Genomic DNA, 17,002 nt, shown 5'->3' with positions numbered 1-17,002 from the left:
AAACTATCAATGAAAATATGAAAAAATGTTCCAAATATTCATATTCAAAAAAGGTTATTCAATTGAGAAATAGTATAACGTCTCGTAAAGGGAAACATATAAAATGCTTATGTGATTATCTCAAGTATTTCACATCAACTATCAATGAAAATATGAAAAATATTGCAAATAGTAATATTCAAAAATACTATTCAATTGAGAAATAGTGTAACGTCTCGTAAATGGAAAAATGACTAAACCATATATATACATGATATGTGCGTATATAGTTGCAAGTCTATGCCTGCTATTTGTCTGACATGATTATATTTCATTAACCTTTCCTTCCCATTATCATTCCAGAATGAAATTATATTGCTAATTTTGGCATGTCCTATCTTATTAGTTCATAGGTCAGTTCACTATTATCAAAACAAATTAAGATAATTTGAAATCACTTATACTATACAGACAATCTAACCCACCCTTATCAAATATTTCAATGCCTAATTAAGACGCCCATTTTTTAAGTGTTGACGATCATGGCGTTTCACTTCTTTTCTCACAACTCAAGTTTCTTATTGGAGGAAATAATTATATGATATATCTTTTTTTTGTATCAACGTTTGACTGTTTGATCTATTAATATCCTCTATAAGTTGTATCTAGCGGCATCAGATTGTCTGGGGAAGCATACGGATGTCCTTACAGATAAAGGTATGGTGTTATAATTCTTATTCTAATATGTATTTTTTACCATATATTTTTTCTTTCAAATTATGGATCTGAATAAATAATTTTTGCGACCAAATTGTAATTGCAAAATTATATAATACATTTTGTTGCATGTATATACAGAAATTATACAGTGTTGTGACAACATAAAGCATTATACTAAGATAGAACAGTTCGATATATCGTCCTTACAAATAGATTGTCTGTCAAATAGCAATGATCCAGGGAATATTAATTCATTAGTAAAAGCAATAAGTAGATTAAAAAATGATAGAAAAGAGAATTGTTATGCGTTTAATGTAGAAATTAAATAATGTTGTATGGTAGGTTTAGATGCACGCATCCTCTTTCTTGAAAAAATAAAAGTGAATAAGAAACAACGCTATTGGTCCAGTCCAATGCCAAATAACAAAACAAAGATTTAAATAAGAGGAAATTTACCCCGACATTAGTTGATTACTCTTAACATCAATTATGCTCGAATGTAACAACATATTTATAAAAAGTCTTTTGTAGATATATGTTCATAAAAAGTAAAATGTCTGTTATGTATTGATTGATTGTTGGTTGATCAACATCCAGTGGAAAATACTTCATGCATGTTCAGGATGACTGTTATGTAATATAAGAGAATCGTTATACATGTATCAAACAATTCAAGGTTTCACGTGAAATAAAACGAAGGAATAACAGACAAGTTCACATGTCGTCACCTTCCTTGTAAATCCGACAGTGTTCATATATACATGTACGTCAATACTCGTAACAAGAAAGGAAGATTTGATAATTAACAGCTGGACAAGACCAAGTAAATGACCCCTACACACGATAGTCATCTTAACCTTAGAGTAAACATTCAATAATAATATTTATCTGAAGTCTTCATTTTCTAATTAACAAAGAGTAAACAATGAAAAGAACCAATACATCATGAGGGAACTTTATATAACAAATTATATACACATACAACACATAAATGATATGTTGTATAACAAATTAAAGGTAATTCATATATAAAACTGTTGATTGACACTACACGAGAGAGAGAGAGAAAGAGCTAGAGAGAGTGAGAAAGAGAGAGTGAGAAAGAGAGAGTTGATATAAGTACTTAAAATCCCCCTTACATTCTTGCAGCATCACAAAAAGGTGCCAATATGAGACCTGAATGTAAATCCCATCAACTATTCTGGTTGATGTCAAACTGGTTTTATAGAAAATTCTTAACAAAATCGTGTAACTTGATAAAATATCTACAGGTTTTACATATTGTAATCTTGTACTTAATAATATTTTGATATCGTAAAGATTACAATTGTTTTTATATTGTTTAAAGGGTTATGGTGTTTCTTGTATAATTGGTTGAAGTGGTTAAAATGTTATTCATTTAAGAAACAACACACTTTCAATAGTTTACCATGGCATAGTAATAAAATGAAATATTATGGTGTTAGCCCTGTATAAACACATGTTATCAGATTGAGAATGTCTGTCATGTTTAGACGTGTTTATATATTTTTATATAGCCTAGTTGGTTGAGTGTTCTAGGGCGCTGGACACAGTGCAAGCAGTGTATTCACGATGTCGAACAATGTTAGATCTGCAAATTTGCTAACATTGTTCTTCCCTCAACGGGATTCGAAACCCATCTGCGACATCGTGAATACACCGCTTGCACTGTGTCCAGCGCCCTAGAACACTCAACCAACTAGGATATATAAAAATCTAGGATTTATCTAGGGTTGTAACACAGTACGTGTAATGGCAAGTAGATCGTTTTATAATCAACTTGTTTTTATTTTATCTCCAGCGAAAAAGATACTACGTATGCGCGGAATGAGTACATTATAATGAGCAACACCAGAGCATTTTTGCGATGTTATTCTTATTTGACGCAATTTCGACTCATATTTGAATTCGAAGACAACATTAGATACACGTGCTTGAAGTCGCAATTAAACCTGCAATGTCATTAACTGTAGGTGTTGCTGTCTAAAATATTTAATAGATCTTTTTAAAAGTATTTAACTTGGTATATATGCAGTATTTTTATCATTTGCACTTCTCATGTTTATGGAAATTATATGGCCCCGTCCCTCATCACGGTTAATTGCACTTCTCATTTTTATGGAAATTATATGGCCCGGCCCTCATCACGGTTTATTGACTTGGTAAAAGAAAGGCGAAAGATACCAAAGGGACATTCAAACTCGTAAGTCGAAAATAAACTGACAACACCATGTCTTAAAAAAGAAAAAAAAAAACATCAGACAAACAATTGTAGTACAAAAAACACAACATAGAAAACTAAAGACTGAGCAACACGAACCCCACCAAAAACTGGGGGTGATCTCAGGTGCTCCGGAAGGGTAAGCAGATCCTGCTCCACATGGGTAACTGTTGCATAGTTTACATGTTAAATTTAATTTTGTGTTTAGGCCGGTCAGTTATCTTTGATTAACTTATAAGTCAATGGTATAATGTATGCAGATGTATTAGCATTGTCATTTCTTCGGAAGTTAAATGACCTGCCTGTTAAGTCGTAGTTCATTGACTTTGAATGTTTTGCATAGTTTACATGTTAAAGTATTGTCATTCTAATTTCAACATTGGCATTGTACTATCAAAATTACATTCAGACGAGACATATCTCTGTGTCACAAGTTTGTTTAAAAAATGAATCGGTTGGTTTTTTTTTAACGTTTTCTCTTCATCAAAATTAAAAATGCTTCCTTTCACACGTATCTTATAGTCCGCGTCGGAAGCAAAAATGTATCTACAGTGATCTAATAGACTCGATATAATTCGTTTCAGTCATGGTGAATTGGAGATTTTAACAACTGTTACAGTGAATAAGAATATCATAAGACTAAATTTTCTGTCTCATTGAGATGTATCCCACATTTTCTTTTATTCTTAACAAAATATTTCAGCTTTTAAGTCACTTAGAGACCATACAGTCATCCCATAAACATCAATGAAATGTTGCCCGTTTCCTGCTTGCGTTAAAATATTACATTTTGATCATTTAAACACCACGGTGTTCGCTAGGACTGAACGTCAGCAAGTCTTCATTTACACGTATTGAATATTAAAACATGCATATATTTCCATTTCATTGGCATTTATTTCGTCTGTTTGTTTCACTAGACACAAAGTATATTGAATGCCTATTTAACTATTTAAATGGATTTTATTATACGGAAGTAATATTTCAAATTCAAGTTTACATTGACTTATCATATTCCATTTTCTCTCATTACATCTACACATCAGTGTTTCTGCTTACTAATGGATTCAAATTAAGTTGCTGTCACCTCAAATTAAAGGACATGAGATTTAATTGTGTTTTATCATAGGACTTACAAATTGATTTTGTCATTACTTCTCCAAGATGATTCTTTAGTTCTTCCTTATCATCTTGAGGAATCATCAACACTTTCTAACATACAATCTGATTGCAAATGATTTGATCAAATACGTTTTTCAACCACAGTGACATATTGCTGGAACGATATCCGCCATTTGAAAGTTTGTAAGTTAACAAAACAAACCTCCTTAAATACTTATTATATGCAAATACAGTTATAAAAATAAGGAGATGAGGTATGGTTGCCAATGAGACAACTATCCACCAAAGTTCAAATAAAGTGGATGTAAGCAATTATAGGCAAATGTACGGCCTTCAACAATGAGAAAAGCCCATACCGTATAGTCAGCTATAAAAGGCCCCGACATAAAAAAAATATGAAACAATTCCATTGAGAAAACTAACGGCCTAATAACAAAACAATTAACAAAAATCAAATATGACAGACATGAACCAACGACAACCACTGAACTGAAGGCTCCTGACTTGGGACAGGCACACAAAGAATGTGGCGGGGTTAAACATGTTTGTTAGCGCTCAACCCTTCCCCTAAACGTGGACAGTGGTGTAACAGCACAACATAAGAACAAACTATAAAAATCAGTTGAAAAGGCTTAACTCATCAGATCGATACAAAGCATAAAAACATCAAACATAAACACAGAACGGACGTGGCAGGGTATTTATCTATCCCTCATCCCTAACACCAAAAAGGACACTAAGTACAGATCGGAGAGTACTCACAGTTACTGACAGCTAGTTCAAAGCCAACGGCTAATGAAAACATCGTGCATTTAAGACTAAAATATCAATCAGTACACATCCAATATCCAATGGATTTAGTGTAAAGACGTCATTTACAGGTAGAGAAAAACATGATCTTGTGCAAAACCAAAATATAGGATCGACAGATTGTAGTACCATTAAAGTGCATATGTGTATAACAAAACTATAAGTATGAATTTAATTTACTGATCAATATTTATACCAATAAAAACAATATTCAAAGATCTAATTACAGTGTTGAATTGGTAACCTTTTAGAATAAGTTTATTTAAAGGATTGATAAGTTTACCCGAATCATATATAAATTTTCGGGCTCGGTAAACAACATCGCCGTAAAATTTAGGATGTGCTGTGCCGTCTGCACAACTTGCAAACCAAATCTTTGTATCTATGGAAGAATTTAGTAAAGGTTTTAAGTAATTTGTGGTAACGAAATCCCTGACTTAATAATTTACCAGTAATACATAGATTACGCTCATTGAAACCCAAAACGTCACTAGTGCACTGACAAAACTAAGTATTCTTCATGGTCCAGTAAATTTGACAATGTTGAGTTCAGAAAAATAGTGTAATCAATGTATAAAAACAGAATGAAGATACACAGGAAGGAAAAAGAAAAGCTCAATAACACAGCACAAACACCATAGCAAAAAATAAAAACGACAAAATGACAATAGACAATAACAAAAATCAACAGAAAACCAAAGATTGAGCATAAAAAAACGGGGTGGGGTGTGATCTCGTGTGGCCCATGAGCGTAGGCAGTTCATGCTTCATGTGTGACACGCTCTTGCATGTGATGACGCATTCGATCATGTTACAAGTGAGGAAATAAGGACGGGAATGTGTATATGACAAGTGGAATATATCCGTTCTACACAGATATTACATATCGGGCAACTAAATCATGATGGCGTCCATACAACTTTCGAAGGAATAACTTCTACTTAACCACTTTTAACCTTTGATATAATAGCTTCCTGGTAAACAGTAACCGTCTCTCACAGAAATCGAGATGGAAAACGCAATCCCTGGAATATCGTATCAATTGTGAGATAATACTCCATGTGCAGGCGCTGCTGAAACGTAGCTAAACGTAAATGAAAAGTTCATAATGAGAACATTTAAATCATCTCTTTTGTCTTATATATATTAAGTTTGTTTTCAACCGATCATCCTTGTCAATTTCTAGGTGTTAGTCAAGATATGAGGCAGACTTATTTGTATCTGTGGTGTCCTTTATTTCTATATGGATAGATACAGTCAAATAACCAAACTTTGAAATATTCAGTGAAAGGACATCATCTGCATAGTAGAAAGCGTAGTTAAAGGATAATGACAGATTTTTTTCATTGTACTTGAAAAACTCCTGAATATAGTCTACCTCATAGAAAATAAAAGAATAAGTCGGAAAACAGGGGGCACAGTTAGTTCCCATAGAAATGCTGATTGTATGTAACACGTCGTCCAAACGTAAATAATATTTTGTCAATAACAGAAGTCAGTATATAGTTGATGACATTTTCAGTGAACTTTTTGTTCAATCAGAGTGGTTTCTTTACAAAGTTCGTATAATTTGTCCATTTTTGAACGTGAACCATTCTGCATTATGAAACAAATTGTAAGTGGAATATTTTTCTATCTATATTTAAGTTTTGAATGAGGAATTCTAGTGTTAAGATTAGAGACATCTAATATATATGTTTTACTATTGGAGCGACTTCAATTGTAAGCACTCTAAACAGATCAGTTGAATTTTTAGCATCCATATTCGATTTATACCCCCCTCCTTTAGAGTAGGTAGTTTCACAGTTACCCCGAAGCCCCGTTGTTTTTGTGCATACAATAGATTTGAATAATTTCGAAAAAGCTTTTTGTGGAGAATCAAACAGCCATTTAATGAATGAAAGGACGCTTCACTTTTGAAATTCAAGTTCCCAGTAGTTTGTAGGAAGATCCAGTTGTTCATCATTCTTTTGTTGAAGTTTCAGAGGGAACATACAACCGACTTATGACTGCTCAGGATTCCCATTTTTGTAAGTTTTATCGGATTACATAATGGGTTTCTTAGTCAATTGTCAGTACCTAATTCCTTTTAGCAGTTAATAGATAAAGTATGATTAACAAACATGTAGTATATGTAATTTATCGGAGAGGGCAATAATGAATCTCATAATTGGTATCCAGTCAGCAATGTTTAATAAATATTTTGTATAGCTCACTATAAGGTATGGGGTTAACTCATTCTTGAAAAGCTGTACATTGACCTATGGTTGTTTTCACTCTCACTGTTTGATCGCATTGACAATCACATAACAGCTCTTTATATTTGTATTAAAGTAAGTTAATTTAGCCTGATGATGATATCTTTTTTAAATTTTAAATAAGATTATATTTACAACTTGGTTACCCTGGTTGTTTCCTCCTTTTAACATGTTGATAATGAATTTATCAGTGGTTTACGTGACGGTTTACATAGAACTAGGTAATACTACACCACGAAGATATATCTTTCTGCAAACGGGTTGTTTAAACCCACATCCATACCGGTAATAGTTTTGCAATTACATTTTTGTTTTTAATGACCCGAGTGTCCCTGGGGATAAACAGTAAGCAATTCTAGTATCGCTTTGGTGGATGGCTGGTTGTTTAAGTTAACTTTAACGTCCAGTGCCAATAAGTCTGCATGTCATCCTACAAGTACACATTGTTCTGACTCCGGGCCAACCAATCTTTGCTATGACTCAGTATATGTTTCGTGCTAAGCGGAAAAAAAGCGCTTAATCTTATGCAAATAGAGGTATTCATTTTAATATTTTAACTAGTCCCACATTGACACAGCACTTGATTACATGTTACCTTTATGTTTTATTCCATCGACCCCTTGTTCTAGTATAACGCCGTCGAGAAACAGCAACTATCAATTTTCGAGTCTTTGATTTGATCCGGCCATTTCACGAGAACACCGTTGCGGTTTGCGACAATTCACTACTTGAAATCAGACTTAAGGTCGTATGACGTAGTGTTTGCACGAATATGGAATACTAACCTTGGAAAATTGAAGTTATGTATAACATTGTGACTTCATCTATATTGTTGCATGATGATTTTTCTCTCTGCATATTATATGCAATTAGAAGTGATTTATTGTATTCTGCAGCATTGTTAAGAGTATGGTACAATGAGTTATAACTAAATTTTAAAATATAATTACATGTAATACTGTAAATATTTTAACATTGTATCCTATTTAAACAGAATATTTTGTTTCATGTATATATATATATGGACCTTTTGAGTCTGAAATAAAGATGATCTTGTCTTAGTTCATCTTATATTATGCTGTTCAAATTAATGAACTGTCAAACCTAGTAATAATGTCTTCAATCGACTCCTATATTGACCCTTATAATTGGCTTAATAAATATACATATTTATTGATATTATTTATAATATTTTCGGTTTTCCTCATAAACAAGATATTAGCTTCCAGACTTATGCGGAATTACTTTCCACAGTTTCATGAAATACATCGTGGAACTATTTTAAGGAAGAAATCTCAACGATATATTTCATGTAGGAAAAGAATTGATATGGTGTGTTAATGCATATAACACAAAAGGTTCTCGTATTGGTCCAGAGATTAGTCACGTTCGTATGTACCATTTTGAAAGGCTAGATTTAAAGCTTAATTACCTTATCCGGTATATATAATGAACTGATAAAAGGAGCGTTTACATATCTCAATCGAAATAGAAAACAGACCAAAATAGGAAACAGACCGGAGACTGATTAGTACTACTATGTCCCAATCTGTCACAGATACATGACATTTACATTTAAGTAGTTCCGTTGCCTTTCGATGAATATCATTCCGACAATGTATTAATTTATTGATACATTTATTTTTTAAAAACAAGTATTTTACTTACTCCATTGCGATTTTTGAACTTTCTTTTTCCTGACTAACTTGAGTTTAATTGTAGACGCTAAATGCAAGAGCACTTAATTAAAAAAAAAAATAAATTCAAAAGTTTTTTATTTGTTTTTTTTCTCAATCGATTTATGAATTTCGAACAGCGGTATACTACTGTTGCCTTTATTTATATCATTGTTCATTTCAAACTAAAAAATGGAATACCGTATTTCTTATTTTGTTTTTTCTAAGGTTAAAATCTTATTTTGAAAGTTGCCATAATGGAAATATATTGCTTAAAACATGCATATAGTCACAAATCAACTTGCCATGCTGAATTTCAGGAATAGTATAATGTGAGTTCAGTTTTCAATTAACATTTGTTGCTAGTGCAATTTATGCAACAAAATGAATGCAAATGAATTTTATTTTATACTAGCAATTACCCACTTTGTTCAAATGCAATCAGTTACTGTCACTAGAAAGTGTATTTAAAATTGTAGAATTTTTCAAAAGCATTAACCTTTACTTTTATTTGTCGTTGGAAGTACCAGCATGGTCTCAAGTAAATTACTTGAAATTCAAATTTCCATGGAAACGTTTGAGTCACGATGTATCTCTTGTTAGCATTAAGAGTATTCTAATACGAGATTTTATTGACAGTGTAATTAATAATGATAACAGATAAACAAAATCAGATAAATATATGGTGTAAATGATAGTTAGAAAGATAAATAGAAACATGCAGGTAAATATCTGAATCTACCGATATTAAAATATACCGTCATATATTGTGATATCGGCGGCTGTGCATTGAGATATATATTCCACAAATCACAATTTCAACAAAACACGTTTTTGTGCAATCTTCTTTCGCATAATTGTGCATTATCATTGTTGATATCATTTTTATGATACTGTTTTGTTGTCGGAATTTTTGTTTTTTAGATTTATTGCAAGCCTCGTATATTATTACGTATCTAAAAAAAGTGAAGCTCAAGTCGACGAAAAAAAAACATTTTGCTACAAGTCTTGATTACTTTCCTTAGCTAATCATCGAAGATTCAGCAAAAACGATCGAGAGCAAGCTGTTTAAAAATTGATTCCTTCAACATTCGGTTATTTCCTAGTTAGCCGTTGGAATGGTTATTGCTGTACATCCACCCATATACCCTTTCCGTGTCTCGTGTTTAGTCTTTGGCTTTATTTGCTTCAGTTACAAACAAAGGAGATGGGAATATAAAGAGATATTTTGATCTATGATAAATATAATCAAGATTAGCTTTTCATGTATTTTTTTCGCTCTAGAGATTAAATGGTTATACAAGGGACCAGATTCATAAAAAGAATTACCACAATGGATATAAACTCATCACTATTAACATAGAGACTGGCACCATATTTAATCTTTAGCACATACATAACGTGTACTTTTTAATATGAAGCGTAGCTGCGTTTTGGAAACGATATTTTCATAACATTATAAAATAAATTAATGTTTGGTCGAATCTGATTTTCTTGAGAACATCCTTAATTGTTATGATCAAACAACAACTTACATCAACGCAGGATATAGATACTTCAGAAAATAGTGATTATATTCTCATTAATGTAATCATATATTTCCCTTGTATTGATTTACTGCACATAAATACTGATTGATATAAATATCCCAAATTCTAACGTCAAATCTTAACGGGACAACTTCCATATGAAGTGTAGGGAATGGTTGCATTATTTGAATGACATAATTACTTTTTATCAGACTAACTTAATTTGCTTGTTACTTGCAATTCTTCCACAAACAGTTGAAATCTCCGTATGGAATCCACACAACACTGATTGTTTTGATGTTCTATTTTGTAGATTATCCAGACCTCATCAAATTTAATTTCACAGTTAAATATTTTAGATGATACTAATAAAAATGTGGAAAAAAATAGCTCCCCATTCAAAGCCATGTTTTTTTTTTATTGTTTATATACATAAGTTTTTTACTAGTATTCTATTCCAAATCCAACAAAGCATGCAGCACTACGCAATAACTTCTTGGCTTATTCATACGAAATTTGGACGACTCAAATGTAAATCGTGTTTAAGCCTTTTTAATTTGTATGTTGTTGTGATTTTTACAGAAAATCTTCGATTGAAAATGATTGACTCAACTTGTATTTCCTTTTTTTCGTGTGATATCACCTTATTTTATTTTTTTGTGAAAAAGGTAACGCCGTAAAACATATATTTTAAGCCAATGAAATCTTATTATACTATATTAACTTAACAAATTAATTTAATTTTTCTCACTTCCTCTTCCTCTTCCCCCACAATTATTGTATAATATTAACCAAGAGGCTACTTATCTCCATGAGTGGATCTTATATATATATATATATATATATAAGTCTAGAGATTTGCACAACGATACTAATATAAGATGGTATTATACGAAGATGTTGTTAATAAATCGTGTTGACAAATATTTCGGCTTAACAAATAGCCTTCTTCGGTGTCAATTATTTTAACAATACTGATAATATGTATAAAAATAAAAATAAAAATAGCTCATGAAGAAAGTCCTTTTGATGCTAAGTGTTACTTTTGTTTCAATGATTCTAAATATACATTTCCATTTGCCTTCAATGAAACTAGAAGTCCTCAAAGGAATCAAACGATTTAACTTTCGAATGCAAATATTAGAGAAGAGTTAGTATTTCCACCTTTCTGTAAAACGTATCATGAAGTTGGAGCCTGAATCTCACAAAACAAATGATCAGTTTAACTGGGAGACAGTTAAGATAAAAAGGTAAGAATGAAAAATACTAGAGCCAGGAAAACAATATTCCCCGATGATAAATGTTCGAAACTATTACGAAACTGAGGTTCCAACTCCCTCTGGCAAGGCTGACCCCATTAGTATTTGGCTAATCTTGTTTTGTCCCTTTTGATCATACACCTGATGTTCAGTGGTTGTCGTTTGTTGATGTAGTTCATAAGTGTTCCTCGTTTCTCGTTTTTTTATAGATTAGACCGTTGGTTTTCCTGTTTGAATGGTTTTCCACTAGTAATTCAGTAGCTTGCTGTTCGGTGTGAGCCAAGGCACCGTGTTGAAGGCCGTACTTTCACCTATAATGGTTTACTTTTACAAATTGTGACTTGAATGGAGAGTTGTCTCATTGGCACTCATACCACATCTTCTTATATCTATTTCCTAACGGTTCTACGTTTTTACACACCCCTGGCTTTCAAATGTTTAGGCGTGAGCGTTTCTGATGAAGGTCAATTCAGAAAAGCGCTTCGGACGTATGAAATTTATAAAGTGTTATTTTCGTTGACATTAAATCAGATCAACTGGGGTGTTTCCATTAACCCTATTTTTGCATAATGACAGTTTTGTTAAGCACTTCATATTTTGGGTGTAACAGTTTTAGAAAGGATATAATAAGTATCACTGAAAACACAACACTGTCATCGGATTCTTTGCATGTTTTATGCATTGCATGCACTTTAAACTCACCGCATAACTGGATGGAAAGTTGTTTAGATCAGGTAGGAATTCTTTCTGCAATGTCAACTTGCCTTGTTCTTTAAAATTCGATTAGGAAAATGGTATTCAATAATTCAACAGTAGGAAATTAAAGGAAATTGAAAAAGCAACATCTCAATTGATGTTTTAATATTATCTAATATGATTGATTGATTTCTGGTTGCTTACCGTCCAATATAACAACATATACGTGTACCAGACGGCAGTATGGATCCATAGTTTACCTTAGGTTAATAAAAACTTAAGATACATGTAGTTTAAGTATGAGGTAAACGAAACGAATGATGATCTTTATGAAAAGTATACTAATTAGTATAATTGTTATGTCCCTGATGATTTAGAAGACAACCACATGTATGATTCCTGGTAATATACTGTATTTTGTATTGATAATCAGGATTTTAGGACTATTACACTGTATACGGCTAAGTTTTCATGTATATTTCGAATAAAAAGCAACGCCTTATTCATTAAACAACTTCCGTACAAACAGATACTGTATGGAAAGAGAAAAACTACATAAAAAGGGAATCTGTAGATATACATATTTACACATATTACACGGTTAAATGGTTAAAGAACTTAGCTCCAACAAAGACATCGTTCAAAACTTGTTTCACTAAACAAACTGATATAATATACGAAACTTAAACATACATAAACTTAAATTGCTTTTTAGAAAATGTTGAACTATTCGAAACACAAAGATTTGTCTACCCCAGACATAGATTGCCTTAGCCGTATTTGGCATTTTATTCTATCTTTCTGTTTTTAATGCTCTTCAAATTCGTATTTTATTTGGCCTTCCAACTGTTTTGATTCGAGCGCCACTCATTGGTCTTATGCAGACTAAACGCGCGTCTGGCGTTCGGAAATATAAGCTTGGTATCTTTGATGAGTTTTTAAAGGCTACTACTGCACTTGAATCTTTCTAGCCAAATTTGAAACTTTTTCCAGTTGTTTATCAATACGCATCCGTTATTGTTGTTTAAGAACATTGTTCTGATTGTTTTTAAAGAATATGTACATGTGTGCTTTTGATTTAGAACTGTAATAATACTTTTTGAAAATAATGAATGAAATATTCAAATGCACATGCATGTACTATGTGTTGTCTAGACAAACTTATACACTTTCTGATACACAATTTGACTCGGAGGCATTGGACCCGCCCCTACCCCCTCCTTAACAACAACAACAACAACAATAATATTGACTTAACCAAGTTAACTTGTCGATTATTTGACCAACGAGAAACATTAAAATGTCTTAGATTATTCATATGTTCATGCAAATACACACATTAATTCCAGACATATGCAACTTTAACAATGATATTGAACAGCATCGCTTAGTTCAGGAATAACAGTTAAATCGCCAGGCCCTCCCCTTTTTCGAAATATATCCTATTCATTGATTTGTATGTCTTTTATTTGCAATTTTCCAAAGAAGTAAGCAATACATTAAAGAATTGACAGTGCCATGAACAATAGATATAAGCATAAAACCCTACCATTATTTACTTTATGCACAGTTATTCAAACTGGCGCAAGACATTTTGGCTAAATCATAAGCGTGACTATGGTATCATTTGGGCTAAAATTTTCGTAGTCCAGATTACATTTGGGCTAATTATTATTCTTAACCTGTACAGGTAGATTACAGGTATAATTTATCAGTATCAATATTTGATATAAAATATGTAAGATATTCAATCAAAGAAAATAGAAATACAACCTTCATAAAAATCCTGTCATGAGAAAACCTAGTGTGAAAGGTTTTACACTATCCAATGGAAATGAGTTGACAGTGGAGGTCAGCCAGTAACACAGTATCACAAGAATACACTCTTTAAAGGTTGTTAGATTTAAAGGACCAGAACTAATCTTTGAGCAAAATCTATTGAATGTACTTTTATTTATATCTTTACATAGTTTAACCAAAAGTTAGTGCTGTAGAGATTTGTCTTTCCCAACACCCTACTTTCACAACCCCGTGGTGAGAAGGGCACTGTCTGGCAAACGGAATGGGTACATAAAACAAGAACATGTTATAAATATAATGTATGCTAATCTATTTCATATAGAATATTGATAAAAAATTGAAATATAGATATTATTCATGTATTTTACCTTTACTGGGAGGATGGGCTCAAATGTCGACTTCATAGTTGAGCCAAAATATCGACTTGCCATTGGCCCAAACGTAGAATATTTTTAGCCCAAATGTTACATAATAAGCCCAAACTTGCATTTCCCATTCAAACCGCTTGTGGTCTCTTTGTTTTGATATTCTCTGTTTTCTTTTTTATGCCGAGTTATTGTCACGTGATATCAATGTCTCAAATATTGAAAATGTTTAGGATTAAGTCATATTAAACTTCAGATGTTTGAAAAAGTACCTAGACATGTTCAGCAAAGAAACACGTTCAATGCACAGTGTCTAGTGTCTAAACATACCACATATTTTTGTGTTTAGAAATTAAACGTTTTCCCAAGCACAAAAGTTCGCAACACGTTTAAAATATAAGCACAATTTTTAGAATGTATCTTCATACTTTCTATGGAAAATTCCATGCCAAATGATTGGTGTTTTTTGCATTGAACATGATTTCTTGGAAGAAGACACATTACATAATCAATTCAACGCATAACCGTTCTTAGTATATCTATGCCCAGAGGAATACATTCATACTTAAAAAGCTTTATTTATGCCTATTCTGCAGACGATATTAATTGCTATTGATCATTTCGTTTTGCCCCACGCTGACATTAATATCATCTGTCATGTAATACTGACTCATAAGTTTCTTAAAGATGTCTGAAAATAAATAAGAATGCATAAAATAAACATCGATAACTGAAATTTTACAAACACCACAACAGTTGTTAGTTGCAGCTTTGACAGCTAGTCCTCACAAACACATTCTTTTACCTGTAAAAGGTCAACTTGAATTTGAAAAAGGTGATATATAAAAACTGAATGGGGATTTTTACAAACATATGTTATAGTTCATGTTAACATTGAGCAAAATCCATATTATATAATTAGCCATTAAAGGCTCCGTGATGACGAAATGTAACAAAATAAACGAAAATATATGGTTATGGCAAACATCAACCAACAACCACTCCTGGAGTACAAATTCTTGGCTATGGACATGAACATGAAAAATATGGTGGGGTTAAACATTTCCAACCCCTACCCCAATAAACTGGGGTGTAACAGCATAATATAGGAACAAACTAAAATCAGTGGGAAAGATCAATACTAAAAACAAAAATAGACAAAAGATTCAAATTACCGATCCTAGAGAACACACTGTCACTGGAAGCTACAATTAAACGATATATTTCAACTAATGAATAAATGATGTTTTTTTTTTCCAGACGAATTTTATTTACAACATTTCTGTCTTTAGGGCTATCTGGAGCTTAGCGTCCACGTCCTTGCCATTTGGTCTCTAGTAGATGATTGTCTCCTAGGCAATCATACCAACTACCCTTATAGTCACATGTTGTTTTGACACTTGTCTTCTGTTTAAACCGTATATTGACCTCTAAATGAGTTTTATGATTTTATCTGGTAGTTTTTTTTTGTTTTTGTTTTTTTATCTTATTGACGTATAAAGCACACCGCACATTTTTCATATCAAATAAAAAAAAGACTTCATTGGATTAAAACGGGCATGCTTCATACCTTGTTTATATTGTGTAGACGAAATATGAAACAACCAATTGACAATTTTATCAGTTCCGATTCAATGCTTTCTGTTTTTATTTTATTAGTCAAATTCTTTAAAGTCAATGCAATTTAGAATTCAAAAGTGATAAAAAAAAATAACTCCAGTGTATATGAGTGTTTCTTTCGTACATACTTTTTCTTCTCCAAATATTTAAAATTGTTTAAATGATTTCTCAGATGCTACGAAAGTAAACGTTTTTGACCTTCGGTGTCGTAACGTTAAATACATTACACTGTTTATTGTTATGGTTAAATATTGGTTATGGATACATTGTATATGTTCAGTTGTTTACAGATCGTAGATGTTTCTACACTAACATCACTCACTCACTGCATTAACTAACTTATCTGATATCAGCGGTCAAATCTTACGTTGTATTACATACGAAATTAAATAGATTTGGCGTCTGTACCAATGTTTTATAAAACCTTCATTAGTATTCTGTTAACAGTTTGGTCAGTTATTTTATACTTAGAGGCTAATGGATGACATAAGCTCCCGAGATCAATGCTAATCACCAATTACACAACTCGTATACATAAACGGCATCCTATTATATTAATAGAGGTTCTCATACTGTCATAATCTCTTAGCAAAATATGACGTTGCTTTTGGTTTCGTCGTTGTAACGAGGTACAATAAACCTGGACAGAAAATCAACATATCTTAACACCCAGTTTTAAATAGTTCATGCATATTCAAGAAGAAATTAAATAATTGATCAATCAGATAGGTTATAGAAAGTAAATCGTTCCGGATGAAATCTTGGAAATTGGACTGCAACTGGAATAAAAGGGTAAAGGACTGAAATTGTACCTTGTGATAGAGGTCCCTATGAACCCCTGAAAAAGTTATTTATGGGGATCTTTTCAAATGTTAAAGACATAGCCAACGTTCCCACAATTTTTATATGTGAAACAAACGAATAAA

The 17,002-nt window shown here is 32.2% G+C and overlaps 1 protein-coding gene across 1 annotated transcript in view; it reads left to right on the top strand.

Moving 5' to 3' along the window:
• Positions 1–639: 639 nt before the first annotated feature.
• Positions 640–17,002, top strand: part of LOC127716239 (mucin-6-like) — a 29,729-nt gene continuing 13,366 nt past the window's right edge. Inside the window, exon 1 of the mRNA XM_052222364.1 lies at positions 640–696. The gene's annotated coding sequence lies outside the window, so the exon portion shown is untranslated. The remainder of the gene's footprint in view (positions 697–17,002) is intronic.

This window comes from Mytilus californianus, unplaced genomic scaffold (genome assembly GCF_021869535.1).
Source record: "Mytilus californianus isolate M0D057914Y unplaced genomic scaffold, xbMytCali1.0.p SCAF_9, whole genome shotgun sequence".
Lineage (NCBI taxonomy): Eukaryota > Metazoa > Mollusca > Bivalvia > Mytilida > Mytilidae > Mytilus > Mytilus californianus.
This window is presented reverse-complemented; position numbering and strand designations above follow the sequence as displayed.